This window comes from Oryza sativa, chromosome 8 (genome assembly GCF_034140825.1).
Source record: "Oryza sativa Japonica Group chromosome 8, ASM3414082v1".
Lineage (NCBI taxonomy): Eukaryota > Viridiplantae > Streptophyta > Magnoliopsida > Poales > Poaceae > Oryza > Oryza sativa.
The window spans coordinates 3,390,226-3,405,760 of NC_089042.1; positions in this window are offsets into that span (position 1 = coordinate 3,390,226).

Here is a 15,535-nt window from a genome sequence, read left to right on the forward strand (position 1 = left end):
TTGCTAATGACAGATTAATTAGGCTTAATAAATTTGTCTCACAGTTTATTGGCGAAATCTATAATTTATTTTGTTATTAGACTACATTTAATACTTTAAAATATGTGTCTGTATATCCGATGTGACATGCAGTGGTAAAATTTTTTTTTCCAACTAAACAAGCCCTTACTTAAGCTTTGAGTGCATGCATGCATGAATATAGCATAAATAAGTACATGCATGGCCCACTCATTTTACCATATATATAAAGTATTTTTATTTCGTGTTTCGCATAATATCATTTTCATTTGTTCCTTTAATTCAACTTCACTGTTTCGATGATCCGAACATTCGGCTCTCAAAGTGTGTGGAATGCCGATCCTATTGTTTGTCCTTTTGTTTCCTTATTGTGGACAATCCGACCCTTTTTTTTTTCTCGCTAAGAAAACGATTACATCCTTTCCTTTTCCCACAAAAATAAAAGATGCTGATATCACCTAGCATGCATGTCAAGTTGCCAACTAATATACAAAAGCTCCAAAAAAAGTTTAATTTCCAGTCACAGATCACAGAAAATATTTCAGATAATGTAAGTAACTTCGAGCGAATGAAAGAACATAAAAGCTTGAGATAAAAAAAAAGTTTCTCAGGTATTTTTTTTCATCCCCAACCATTTTTTTTTCTGAAACACACATTCCCAATCATATATGTGCATAAATATATTCTAGAGGGTGTGCTAGTATCACCTAAACTAGTACTAACTTTGTTTAGAACTTATCACGAAGATAATAAACAGTTGGGATAGGTTAGGTTGTATGACATGATTGATCCTACGGATAGATGGGCATATATAGTATCATAAACCTAACCCACACTGTTGACACTTTTTCGTGAAATCACCTAATGATTTACAATGTAATCAACAGAGTCGTCAAAATCGATAAATCAAAACCGACCAATTAAACCGATTTCGAGATTAATTCACTTTCGTAGAATCACACAACTAATTTATGAGCAAATTTACCAAGAAGATAAATATCGTATTTACGTAACGACGAACGACTAGTTTCCAAGAAAATTAGCAAATTGTTATGGAAAAGTACAACCGTTTTTCAGCGCAAAAGGGTAAAGATTAACCAAATACAGTTGTTAGAACTCAGCTATAAAAAGCAAATAGAAAATAAAGAACATAAAATAGTAGATTGACAATTTGTTTGGATTCTAAAACTGACCTATAACACCCTAATATTTATATTTATAAGGTCACCTAAAGACCGTTACAAATGTATGCACCCGATAACTCCCAACAAATTAACTCACCGGATACGATTCCATCCAAACAAAACAACTGCCCAAAAATATGTTTATTCCCCATCCATATGCAGGCATCACGGCCCATCGACACCTCAGCAGCATGCAGAGCCATCGTATCCTCCATGCACATATCCCAAGCAGGGTTTCCCAAACCACCGCACACTGGGAAAACATTTTTACTCCCGGTTAGAAACCCCCTATAATCCCGCTTTTCCAACCAGGACTAGCAATCCGGGACTAAAGATACCTCATCTTTAGTCCCAGGTGAAATAACTGGGAGTAAAGTTGAATACCAACCGAGACTAAAGAGAGGGTAGGGCAGTCCCGATTGGTCCCCTTTTCTTTTTTTTTTCATTGTTTCTTTGCTAATTGACAGAGTTAATCCCTGCATTTTCTCCCAAATCGAGTGGGATGCATATCCTCAAATCAAACCCCAAATCCCAAATCAAACAAAGTAACATCCCAAATCATTCATATCACAAATCCTAAGTTACTTATATACACAAATCAAATACATCAAAAATCCTAAAAAAATGCACACAATTAAATCAAATACATCTCAGATCCATGCAAGTTATACATCTAAGTACATGAATCACAAATTATCCAAAAAAAAAGAGGACGCTGCCGCCTGCCGCCACTCGCCACGGCAGCCGCCTGCGGCCCCGTTGGCCACCGTCGCCGACCGCCGGATGGGAGGGGAGGAGGAGGAGGAGGAAGGGGAAGAGGGGAAGAAGGAGATGGGATGGGAGGAGGAAGAAGGGGATCTGAGGGGTTAGAAGGAGAGGAGATGAGACCGATCTAATCTTATCTAAATATCTCGATGAGGAGGAAAGTCTCGTTTAGGACTTAACCAATCAGAGATAGGAGAGCAATATTTACTCCCGGTTGGTAACTCCAATTGGGACTAAAGATAGATTTTTAGTCCCGGTTGGTAGTACCAATCGGAACTAAAGTGATAATCTTTAGTTCCGATTGGTGTTACCAACCGGGACTAAAGATCCTCGACCCTCTGACAGGGGATGATCTTTAGTTTCGGGATTAAAGATCAAAATTTTTTTAACCGGGACTTAAAAACAATCTTTAGTCCCAGTTCTTATTAGAACCTTCGTGGTAAGACCGATAACCATACGGTTACCGACGGTAATGTAAACCCTGATCCCACGTCAGCTCATCACATACAGCAGCCTCCAAAAACACCAAACACAGCAACTCCACCATGCATCCATCGTTGCCCCCATCACTGCACCCTGGAGCTAGCATTTGCCAACAGCACTGACACATAGAAATCAATTTGCATCCATCCAAGCTCAGCTGATCCATGTCCCAATGCCAGATCGTTTGGCCAACATATTTGTAAATGAAAAACAATTTATGAATAAAACTCTTATATGTGTTCTTAACGATGTAAAAACAAACACTAAAAAATATGCTTTAAAGAAAAAAAATTAAAATTACTTTAAATTTAAAATTAAAAATTCAAATTTTAGATGATAAGCGTAACCCATAAGCGAAAAGATGAGTCCGTGAATGCTATGGCCTCCCAATGAGTTTCACATTTGATCTTCTCCATGCACCATTAATTCCTGCACACACCAATTTAACTGATCTTTCCAGCAAACCACTCAACATTTTTCTAAGTAATTTGGCTTGCATAAATAAACTAACTATAATCTAAATTATACCACTAACACACACAATTTTTAATTGCCAGTTGCTAGTTTATGATGATTTTTTTTCCAGCGATAAGATCGTTCTATACCTAGATCTCTATTAGTTCTAAATGGGCATCAACCCTGTACGTACCAACTTGTCAACTTGAGAGATTAATTTATTTAAGCCCGCTACTTAACGCATGCAAGTTCGTCCTAATTAACATAAGGGAAGGAATCAATGGTTGACTTATGAGCAGCCCAAGAAAGTGGCCTTATTACCATGCTGAAGACAAAAGATATTGATGAAAAATATGTATAGCTCGATATTCGAATGATTTAATTTAGTTGCTCAGTCTTTTGGAGCTAGGTGCTTGTAGGGGTAGGTTATGTGTGTGCGCTTATAGGGATGAGTGTACGTGTTTGGAGCGCATGCGTTTGTACCGTGTTTTATAAAATGGATAAATGTTCTTGCATGCTTTTGTATGATTAAAAGAGAATTCGTCATAGTATTTTCTAAAAATAATTAAATATTTTCTGCATGAATGTTATTTACCTGTTTGCTATATATGGGGAGTGTTCACCTTGATTATGTATCAATCCAATTAGAGAGATATGCTCGTAAAGATTACGTGTATGCGTTCACGAGTGAGTGAGTGTATAAGACTGTTGAGTCCGTACAGTTTATTGAGAAAAACTTCATTGAAACTGCCATGATTAGCATGCACCAACCAGCTAGTTTAATTTGTACAAGAGATTATTAATTTGTATCCACCAATCCATTTAATTAAAAATAATAATTAAATCGATAAGTAGACAAACAATTCGCTTTTATTCCAACAAAGATTATTGTAGTGTGTGTAGATAACTGATGTAAAAGTCCTTTTGACTAAAAGCTTTTCACCGTACACAAATTAAAACACTGTTAAGATATTCTACAGTGATCGAATCACGGTTTAATTTATTGGACATCTATGCGGGCTAAAGTCTTTAGCCCCGGTTCAAAAAAGGTAGGTGATGTCAGATGATTAAATATTAAAAGGTAGCTTTAACCTTTTTAACCGGAACTAAAAATAATCTTTAGTCCTGGTTTTTATTGCAACCGGAATTATTGTAGAATTTGATCGATCGACTAAAGCTTATCAACCTCTATCCACCGACGAACTAGAATGCAGAAACATAATTTCTCGCTTTTTCAATAGCTTAAACATGTACTTCCTAGTGTATTGGGATGTCGCATTCCATGCAGTCGAGTCTTGCTTTTAAGGGCCTGAATAACTAGCACAAATCTTAATTACACCAAGATACGTATTAATTAATTGATATGATCTGATGATGATGTGATCCATCACCAAGAGACAGGCTTCTAGAAGAAGCATTACCAAATCCCAGGGAAGCATGACGTGTGTCAGATAGGAGTATGGAGTAGCAGTAAGAGCAGGTACAATAGCAGACTATAAGTCAATTATATATATATATATATATATTATATATATATATATATATATATATTAAAGAGATAAAAGAAGACATAGAAGAGCAGCGGATTATAAATCTGTAGCCAGCTACATCACTGGCTTTAAGACGTAATGTAGATATGACGAGTGGGATCAGATATTAATAGTGTAGTAAACATCTTTATATGAATTGGCTATAGATAATTTGAAACTAGTAGTTGACTATACTATTAAACTTGCTCTAACAAACATCTGACAATCATCAGCAATCAGAGAGGGCCCAGAAAAGCTCACCGTCGTGTCGACAAATCGATCGTGGCCGTACAATCGCTCATCGATGGCAGGCAGGCACGAGCACTGATCGTCATGGATGGATGGCTTAACTAATCTACTACTCCATCCCTATTTTTAATGTATGATGCCGTTGACTTTTTAACCAACGTTTGACCATTCATCTTATTCAAATCTTTTATGCAAATAAAAAATACCTATGTCATGCTTAAAGAATATTTGATGATAAATCAAGTCACAATAAAATAAATGATAATTACATAAATTTTTTGAATATGAAGAAATGTTAAATGTTTGTTAAAAAGTCAACGGCGTCATACATTAAAATATGGAGGGAATACTTTATTTGATTAATCTTTTTTCCCTAACTTTTGCCGTTGCTTAAATCCAAAGTGTTAGCTAATTACAACTAGTTGATGCGGTTATTAGTGCGGTGGATGCAACAACACGTATGATTCTGATGGGGGCTCTCTTCTTGTGTTGTGTCACTGTCGATCTTCCTAGTTTTCAGCTAGCTAGATTGTCTGACTATTTGTCGACAATGACCGTATGTTATGGCTGATTAAATAGCCGTTTATATGGTGGCGGTAGCAAAACCGTTCTGTCATTTGTAAATGTCAAAACTCCGTTTTTAACGATTAATTGATTGTTTTCCATAATCGTCTGTAAGTACAACGACGATATAGGCGATATAAAGCATTGTTTATGTTTTGTACGTAGTTTTTTTTTACTTATTTAATATTTAACCAAACCAGCCATTATTTTGTGTGTATAAATGTGAGTTGAAAGCTATACTTTATATTTTAAAAGTTAATGTTAAAACTACATCAACATATTTAAGTTTTATAGTTGTGCCCATTAATTTAAATCTCCAAAGAACTACATAATACTATAAATAATACTCTAAAATACGCACATATATATGTGGACATCAAATTCCGCATAATTCTGGTTGATCATCCATATCCGATTAGGTAAACGATACTCTTTTCATCCAATAACCGTGTGATATGTCTTCCACAAACACTCTGATTCAAAATGAATGCGACGCTGTGCTGAATGAAATTGATGTTGAAGGTTACGTTCCACATGCTTCAGAAAAATGTTTGGTGTGCCGAAACCAGGATGAAAATAGATATGGGCCTATGCATTCATGCTGTCTCCTTTTTAGGTTTGTATTGCAATTCAAGTGTTATTTTAGTGGTAGTATGTTGTTGTTTTTAATTATTATCGGTTGTATGTATCATAGCTATACAGAGGCTAAAAGTGATATTAAAGTAATTGCATCATTATCTTTGATATGTAATTGTTTAAGATCAATAAAGCTTTTTTAATTAAAAAAATAAAAATAAAGAATTAATAGAGAAGATTAAACTTGATCCGTGGCAATTAAATTCAACTGGTAGGTAGGAGTTTTTAAACAGGTGTACAGCTCGCCCATGCCTCTCACTCAGGTAAGTAACTTCCCACATGTGGATACTATAAGAGTTTGTTCCTTTAATTATATAAAGGACGTATTCACGCACACACCACTATACGTGCACGTACATATGTATACATGTACACACTATTATATATGCATACACACGTCACGTATATAAATATATAATATTCGCAGAAACTAATATTTAAAACCGGCCCCCTTTCAACACATCGCCGGGGTTTAATGGATATGAGCTTGTATTAAAAATGGAATGTTTAATTAAAGCATTTCCTTTTCAGATTAGCTGATATATTTAGGACTATTTATATATTATGCAGTTGACTGTTTGACGGAATGGCACCTCCATGACGAATTACGCGTGCAAGATGTGTTTACTTTTGGGGTTGTTTTGTAGCCTGATCCGATCCGTTATTTTGGCTTTTGACGACAGAGGCGACCAACTCCAGGACACTTGCTGCATTACTACTTGCTCTTGTTAATTACCTCATGCATGTAGATTTCGGTATTGAGCTGGTGGGAGTATAGCAGGCGAGCGATTAATTTGTATTTCCTCCGTCCCAAAATAAATAGATGAGATACTACCTACTACAACGGATTCGGATAGAGCTATTCCAGGTAGTACTCCATCCACTCTAGATTGGTTCTTTCTAGGATAGGAGGAGTAGTTGTGCTATATGTTATTCCCAATGCTATGGTCTAATCTTTTTTTTCTCTTGCATGTTGTGGCTACTGCTCTCAATTAGAAATCCATGTTACGATTTTTTAAAAAAATGAAAGCTAGTTCTGAAAAATGTGTAAAGATGTATAAGCAGTCTATTATTATTATTATTATTATTATTATTATTATTATTATTATTTTGGGGTGGGTGGGGGGAGGGGGGGGGGCTTCACTAACTGTTTAGCATAGGCTATATAGGGTGACGGGGTCATTTTTAGAGCCAACAGCCGAGGGTACTTACTAGCCTTGCTCTAAGTAAGATTTACTGATTAATTACTACTCGCAAGGATTTCATTTGATACTCTGCTACAAAATTTATATCATGGACTAGCATAGCTAAACCATTTCAGGATAATTTCTTGAAATTTTCTCAAGGTAAAAAACAGAGTCATTCAGGAGCAAGTGCAGATAACTTGGGGTTGGCACTCGGAGAAGCTGAAGTTATAAATAAGATAACCTGAAAAATGTAAAGGGTAGGATTAGTTATAATTAGAGAAAACATTGTTTGTTTTCTGTCCAGGAGAAACTTGTGCGGATTTTTTTTCTGAAATATTTGGAGGGGAGGTTTCCATGACCATGAATTGAAAACCCCAAGTACATTATTCCTGCACATTGAGAGTTCAGACCTCAACTGAAAAAATTCAGTCAACCTTTTGGGGGAAAAAAAAGAAAATAAACTATGGAAGATAAAAGATTATTGGTTTTTAATATCCAAGGCCCAACTAAACGGCTATACTTTTCTTGATTCGAATTTTCCATCCAAAGAAGTTGACATTTGTCATAATCTTGCACGTCAGCAAGTGAATGAATTGGTCGGAGCAACGTCACCTTCAGGGTTTGGTGGAGTGTAGTAGGTGAACCTAATAGATACTACTACAAGATAGGATAGTGTCTCAACTACAAGTACTCACTAAACAAAACAGAGAAAAATGAAATTAAAGTTGCTATGGCCAGTGTGATCAATAGAAAAATTGTACTTGTTGTCCTTGGGCATCTACATGAGACAAGGATAATTCAACTTAATTTAACATTTTTGCCTTGACTTAGAGTGCACAAAACAACACGGTGAACCCACCCACTATAAACCTTTCTCACCGCCCTATGTCTATATATAAGTCGTCGAGTTTTCATTTGCCACACCACCTACAATATGCCACTAAAGATCAGGTACTGATGTGAACTTGATCAGAGTATGGTTTGGAGACCAAATTCAGGCCCAAACCATAGAGGTTTCTTGGTTTCTTTTATCATTATTATTATTAGAAGAAGATGAAATAGTCGAGGGCTCGAGGCTAGCTTTCTTTTCATTCTCCTATTTGCATCCTTTGTGTTTCGAAATTGAAGATTAGGGTAGAATTAGATGCAGCAATGAGGTGTGATCAAAATCCAATTGAGCCAAGCAAAATACTGCTACTTTGGTCCTCAAAATTTTTACTGAACTCACCGTCTTCCAATTCGCGCACACTCTCTCTCTCACACACACATTAAAAGAGAGAGAAACAAAGAAAGCAACTTCTAATAACAGGAATAGTAGGGATAGCAAAGCAGTTTCAGAATTTTGGCTGGTTCAAACTTCTAATTTGACGGCTTTGTTCTCGGCAACAACTAGCTGCTGCTCCAATTCGCTTGACTTTAGGTAGAACCTTTGAACTTTCTTCATCTTGGCTTGTTGGGTTCAAGGCAACCTTTCCTGTCTTCCTCTGTTAACCTTAATTACAGTAGTGCATTAAGTATGAACGACTGATGAACTATGGGTGTGTTTAGTTCACGCTAAAATTAGAGGTTTTGTTGAAATTGGAACTATGTGATGGAAAAGTTTGAAGTTTGTGTGTATAGGAAAGTTTTGATGAGATGGAAAAATTGAAAGTTTGAAGAAAAAGTTGGGAACTAAACAAGGGCTATATGAGCTTCTCAATTAGAGTCCGATCACGTGGAATAATGGGACACGCCCAGAGTTGGTTTTAGGGCAGACAACCTCGACCGTGATTAGCATACGATCAATTAAATATTAATTGTTAAGAATTTAAAAGATGAATTTATTTGATTTTTAAGCAAGTTCTGTATATAAAATTTTCGTACAAAATATATATTTTAGTAGTTTAAAAAACCTGCTAACAAAAATTGAGAAAGTAACCGGATGCTGATCCCCCACTTTAGAGCGTGCCTTTAGAGCATCTTTAATACAAGGTGCTATATATTAGACCATAAAAAACATAGGTTATGTCCAAGTTTATAGTAGAAGGTAATTTTTTTTAAGTCAGAGGAAGTATATCTTTTTTGGGTTGCGATTTTTACTTGTCTCTTGTCTGCGTGTGCTACGCATTGCCATGTCAGTTGCAGCCACAAAAATAACTGCCGAAAAAGCCCCATATAGGTGATCCAATACAAGCATCCTAAATCTGAGCTTACACACGAGAAGGCTACATTGTGCTTCTCAAATAAGCTACAGAGAATCGGGCTATGCCCGATTTACACTTGGACTGTTGCACACAGAGATATACTCTCTTTTTTTTAGATTGTTTCTGCTATCGTAAACTTTTTATGTAAGTTTTATTATGTGTGAGTTCTGTAATAATTTGACTGAAGCATTTCGAGTAGGGATGTTTCGTTCCATTATCTAAAAAGAAAATCCCAGTTAAGAGCCCAGAATCTGGGGTATACCATTTTCTGGAGTTATCTGGGCCTTTCGGTATTTGGGCTAAAAAAGCAACGCTTTAGGCCTTGTTTGTATGTGGGTCAGAAAGTTTTTGTAGATGGGCCCGAGTTGAGGGCTTGTGGCCCATCAAAGTGAGGCCTTAGATGGAAATCAAAACTTGCAGGCCAGAGAATCTATCTAGGCCCAAATCTAGCAAGAATTTGTTTTGCTGGCCCATTGGACCATCGGCTAATTTTAGTTCATCAAATAAGGGTTGAATTTCATCCATCTTTTAACCGTAAAACTAGATATAAAAGAGGACGCTCCTACCGATCCGTCATCCGATCGAATTTGAGAAAAATCGGGCGCTGATGTCAGCATGACATCAGCGCCCGATTTACGTGAAAAACTACTTTAAACTGATTTTTCTCTTAAATTACTTATTCAAATCATGATCCGATTGCACCATTAAATTCGTTGCAATTAAATCTTCAAAACAAGACCACACATGGATATATTCCGACGAAAAAAATTATCTTATTATTGAATTATTTTTAAATGTTGCACGATGTTCCACCAGGTATATTGGAATTATTTCACTAATTAGATCGAAAATGTTTCACTCGTTTAAATCGGGTGTTGTTTCACCTTATATAAAAATAATGTTTCAGCAAATAGCGAAAGAATGTTTCAGTTCACTACAACATTAGATCTATACATAGTGAAACATTGTGAGTATACTAGGTGAAACATTTTTCGGTGGAACAAAAAATAAACCAAATTCCCTTAATAGGGGGTTTCCAAAATATATAGATTTTTGTTGCAATGGAATGTTTCGTTCACTGCAACATTAGATCTATACATAGTGAAACATTGTGAGTATACTAGGTGAAACATTTTTGATGGAACAAAAAATAAACTAAATTCCCTTAATAGAGAGTTTTTAAAATATGTGGGTTTTTTTGTTGCAAAAGAATATTTTAATTCACTGCAACATTAGATCTATTCATAGTGAAACATTGTGAGTACACTAGGTGAAACATCTTTTATGAAAAAATGGGAGGGAGAAGTGGGTGGGCCCATCAGGTGGTCACGTGGGGGGAGGGTGCGGGCGGGGGGAGCGCCCGATCCGGCTCCCCCCGCGCCGGTCGCCCGGGGTGAATCATTTTCGTATAAAAGAGCACATAACTTCTTAAAACTAGTATAAATCAAGTTTCTCGATAGTTTAGGCGACGGTTGTGTCTTGCGTGGCATGTTAACTCGGTCATCACCTGACGTGTTACATAATTATGATTGGGCCTTGCACTCTATCATAGTTTATAGGGGCCTTACACTCAGCACTTTCTTTTTCTCGAGCTAATTATAATAGGGCTTTACACTCTTATCACAATTTATATGGGCCATTGGACCAAGCTGGCTAATTTCTCAGGGCTGAATCGACAAGATCATTTCTATTTGTTACACCACTGGTGTAGTGTGTATATATATCTCTACTATTATAAAAATTGAATATATTTTTACTGATATTTTGGTACATCATCCGTATTTTAGTCGATTTTTAAGTTCATTCGCTTTTAGAAATACAGATCTGTGTTTGAGTTGGATATTAAATTTGTTTGCTTTTGGAAATAAGCAAAAGGAGTCGTATAAGAAATCTCTTTAAAATAACTCGCATGCTAACTTAAGATGAAAGTCGGACTCCTAATTGCAGCTCATGATTTTCTTAAAAAAAATATCCAAGCGAATTCCCACAGTGAATTTCACCCTAACTAAACCGTATAACAATTATAAGATTAAAATAATATTCACCCGTTGCAACGCACATGTATTTTTCTAGTATAAGAATATACTCTCTCTCGGTTTTTTAAATAGATGACGCTGTTGACTTTTGAACAAACATTTCATTATTTGTCTTATTAATTTGTTTTACAAGTACATAAAATTAGTGATAAAATAATTTATAACAAAACAAATGATGATTACGTAAATTTTTTAATAAGACGAATGTTTATACATGTGTCCTAATGTTATGAGTGCCATCTATTAAAAAACTGAGCTAAGCTGCAGTCGAGAAAAGTCAAGGCGAGCTGAACCACAAGTGAAAAAAAGGTTCCATCTGCAGTAATGCACTTTTGCACGTGGCTCCCGCATACGAGGCTACCACCACTTGGAGGATCACACGCCACACAAATCAGCACCCTCCCTACTAACCACATATGTTTACACATCAAACAGAAAAATAAAATAAATGTATTCGCAAAAGAAATTTAATCAGGATGTACACCTGTCTACTATCTCCGTTTCACAATATAAGTCATTTTAATATTTTTCACATTCATATTATTGGTAATGAATCTAGACATATATGTCTATCTATATTCATTAACATCAATATTAATGTGGGAAATGCTAGAATGACTTACATCGTGAAACAGATGAAGTAACTAATTAAATTTGCCATAGCCAAATACTACTCGTAACAATAAGCAAATGATTTTTTTAATGACATATTTTTGAATGGCAAGGTAGCTTTTGTCCCTCTCAGGAAGATCCCTTTCTACACCCTGTGTTAGCTGCACATGGACAAATGAACCTCGTTGTGGAAGGTTTGGCTGCGCAACCGTTTTCAGGTGAGCCAGGTGAAGTTAGGCTGTGTTCTTTCCAGTGGTGGTATGTAAACCTGCAACTACTAGTAGTGTGTGTTTCAGAAGAAGGGGATTGAGGAGATTGAGAAGATACGCAAAACGAGGTGAGCCATTAGCTCATGATTAATTGAGTATTAATTATTTTAAATTTTAAAAATTGATTAATATGATTTTTTAAAGCAACTTTCCTATAGAAAATTTTTGAAAAAAACGCACCGTTTAGTAGTTTGGGAAGCGTTCGTGCGGACAACGAGGTGCTTTCTCCCTCAATGTCCTCCAAACGAACACTGCCGTAGTGTACAATCGAAGTGGTGGTGGGGTTTTCAGAGGGGGGCACTAGCTGCTGGAAAAGATTGGCAACCGAAGATTAGGCATGGCTTAGTGAACAATTAGCACATATTAATTGTGCCTGGTTATGAAGAGACACCTCTTCATAAGGGTGTTAACAGTGAAATTTAGTAAGCCTCGAAGACGTCATCGGTCTAAAAACAATATCGGTTTCAGAGTTCTGGAATCGGCCAATGGGAGTTATCAAGTCGCTACCAGTTGGGTTCTTAGAGGATTTGGTTAAGGAAATTAATTTATTCAAGAAAGTTTATCCAGAAGAGACTGAGTTCAAGGAGGATGCGGCATGGCAAGTTATATATTAATTAAGAAGAGTCTATTTGTTTCCTTTTATCTTTTGGAAAGTCTTTTTTATCTTTTGAAAAGTGTGTTTAGTGTCCCATAAGAACTTTATGTTTCCCTTTTATCTCTAGTAACGTTTCTTTCTTATCCTACAAGGATTAGTATCTACCCATGGGTATAAATATGTACACCTATGATCATTGTAAACTATATCTCAATCAATACTACTCTCGACGCATCGTCACCCTTTTTTCTGAGGTTTTACTTATCAACCGGCGGAATTTGGCACCTAACACGGGGCTGCATCGGTTCAGTTCGATCTTCGGCGAAGGGGTAAGTCCTACGTTCCGTCAGCCCTGGTGAATCTATTGGCTACATTGGTGTTGTTCAAGGCTGCATCGCTTCGATCTCTTGGAACGCTCTGGTAGTCTGGTTTGGTTGATATATTTGTCTACCTGATATCTCAATTCTATCTCTAATTGCATTGTGTTTAGAAACGCGTCGGTTTAGTTGGGACTGTCTTGGTTAGGTCTAATCTTCTGTCTTAGCCGATATATCTTTACAATCACAATACTGTTATAAATAGATTTGTTATATCCATCACATTAGATAGATCTATCGGCTCATCGAATATTAGATTATCATATATAATCTTGTGCTGCATCTGTTAGATCCAACCTACTAGATTGTTGTTTGATAATATAAATCTTGTTAAGCCGATAGATTCATGCTAGTGTTTTATCCGAGTGCTAGCCGATAAGTTATCTGGACATTGCATCGGCTTACAAAGATTACATACAAATTGGATTTCAAAGGTTTCACTGTTTATCTAAATCGATTAGATTTTATGACATCGGATCCGTACTTATCCTATTATATTATTATTAGCCGATTGGTTTCTATTGGATTATATTATTGTTATATTTTATTATGATCAGCCGATTGTCTTTAAATCATTATCTACACTAGACATATAGCCGATTGCTCAAAACCCTATCGACATCGGCTATCGGTTGGAATTACTCCATCGGCTTATCATCCGATCCGTTGTTTTATTTGTTTTATCTGTTGTTTATATATTTTGTCAGTTGCAGGATCAAACTGACTGGCACACCCGCATCTCATCAACATCTTGGATCTGCACTAGAGCTAAGCAGATCTCCTAGGCTAATGTGTATTTTTTCATCAACAAAGGGATACGTATTATGTTCACATCCCCTCCTAGTCTATAAATACTTGTAATCATCCGTGTACAAACTACAAGTGAATAGAAGATACTCCTTTGCTCAATCTCTCTCGTTTATTCTCGACACTTTCATTGCTTTTGCACCCAACAAGAGATACGGAGCATATGTGAATTCAACTTGCACTTACGCTGATCAATATATGCAAATCATTTCTAGTACTACATATGTAGATAAACTCTTAAAACTATTTCACACCCGGAATCCCCTACCGAAATCATGGATTTTTATTTTTAAAAAACTTTTTTAAAAAGCCCAAAACAAAACAAATTAACTAACAAAGAAAAATATTGCTATGTTGGTGGTAAAGTACGTGCCTGAGCTACTTGATGCTAGGTTTACACAATCTCTTTAGATGTATGAAAAAAAAATATAGGGGGTGAAAAAGGTCACGGAAATTCTTGATTGACATTTTCGTATGAGGGGTACCGTCTCCGATCGTATCCTTTTTGGCTATTTTTAAATTTTATTTTTTCTAATTTCTTTCTATATCGTATTAATATCAACACTGAATAATTTAAATGATAAATATGGTCAATTACTAGCCGATCAAACGTGGTTTCCGAAAAGATGCTACATATACGCATGCGAAAGTTTGTGGCTGTGAATGCTGTGTGTGTTTGTTGTAGACTACTAGTAGTTGTGCTCGCAAGAAAACAAAATTATTTGATCGTCCAATGGCCGATATATTTTTTAAAAAGTAAAGTAAGCAACTAGAAATAACTTATGAGCTTATAACTTCTATATTTACGTATTTACCGATTAAAAGGCTAACTAACGATGAAAAAAATAACCTTAACATAATCAACCCTAAATTTAAAATTTAATTTTGAGGCAAAAGCGTTTTTCTCTTGTCGAAGAAAAAGGAAATTTACTGCTGCTCTAATCAGCGACCAACACTTGGCAATCCTTCTCCCGCCTCATCCTCGTCCGCTCGTGTCGCCGTAGGAAAAAGGAAAAAAAAAACCCAAAGGAAAAAAAAAACCCGCGCCACGTCACGGCCTACACGGCGCCATTAAAGATAAGACCCTTCCTTGGTGGGGCCCACCTCCCACCACGTCACCACCGCCCCCCGTTTCCTCGCCACGTGGGCTCCCTCCTCCTCCTCCTCCTCCTCCCCCCCCCCAAGCGGGTAGGCCCCACCCACCCCTCCGCTGTGGGCCCCACCTCCCCCCCAGACGATGCGCTTTTCCACCACAGCCTCACGTCTCCCGCGCCCCATCTCCGCCGCACGTCTCCGCCCCCGCGGGGCGCATCCTGGCCGTCCGATGCGCGCGGGGCAACGACGTCCACGAGTTCGGGGCGAGGGGGATCGGACGGCTGGCTGCGGGGAGGGGCGGGATGGACGGCGTGGATCGCGTGCACGTGGCGCGGAGCGAGGGCGGCCACAAGCTGTGTGGGGGTGGGAGCGGGAGCCCTGGAAAAAGCGCAAGGGGGTAGGCCACTAAATAGCCCCCAGCTGGCCGCCATGTGGGGCCCGCGTAGGCTCGGGGGGAAAAGACGCGGCCTTTCCTGACCGCAAATTATTC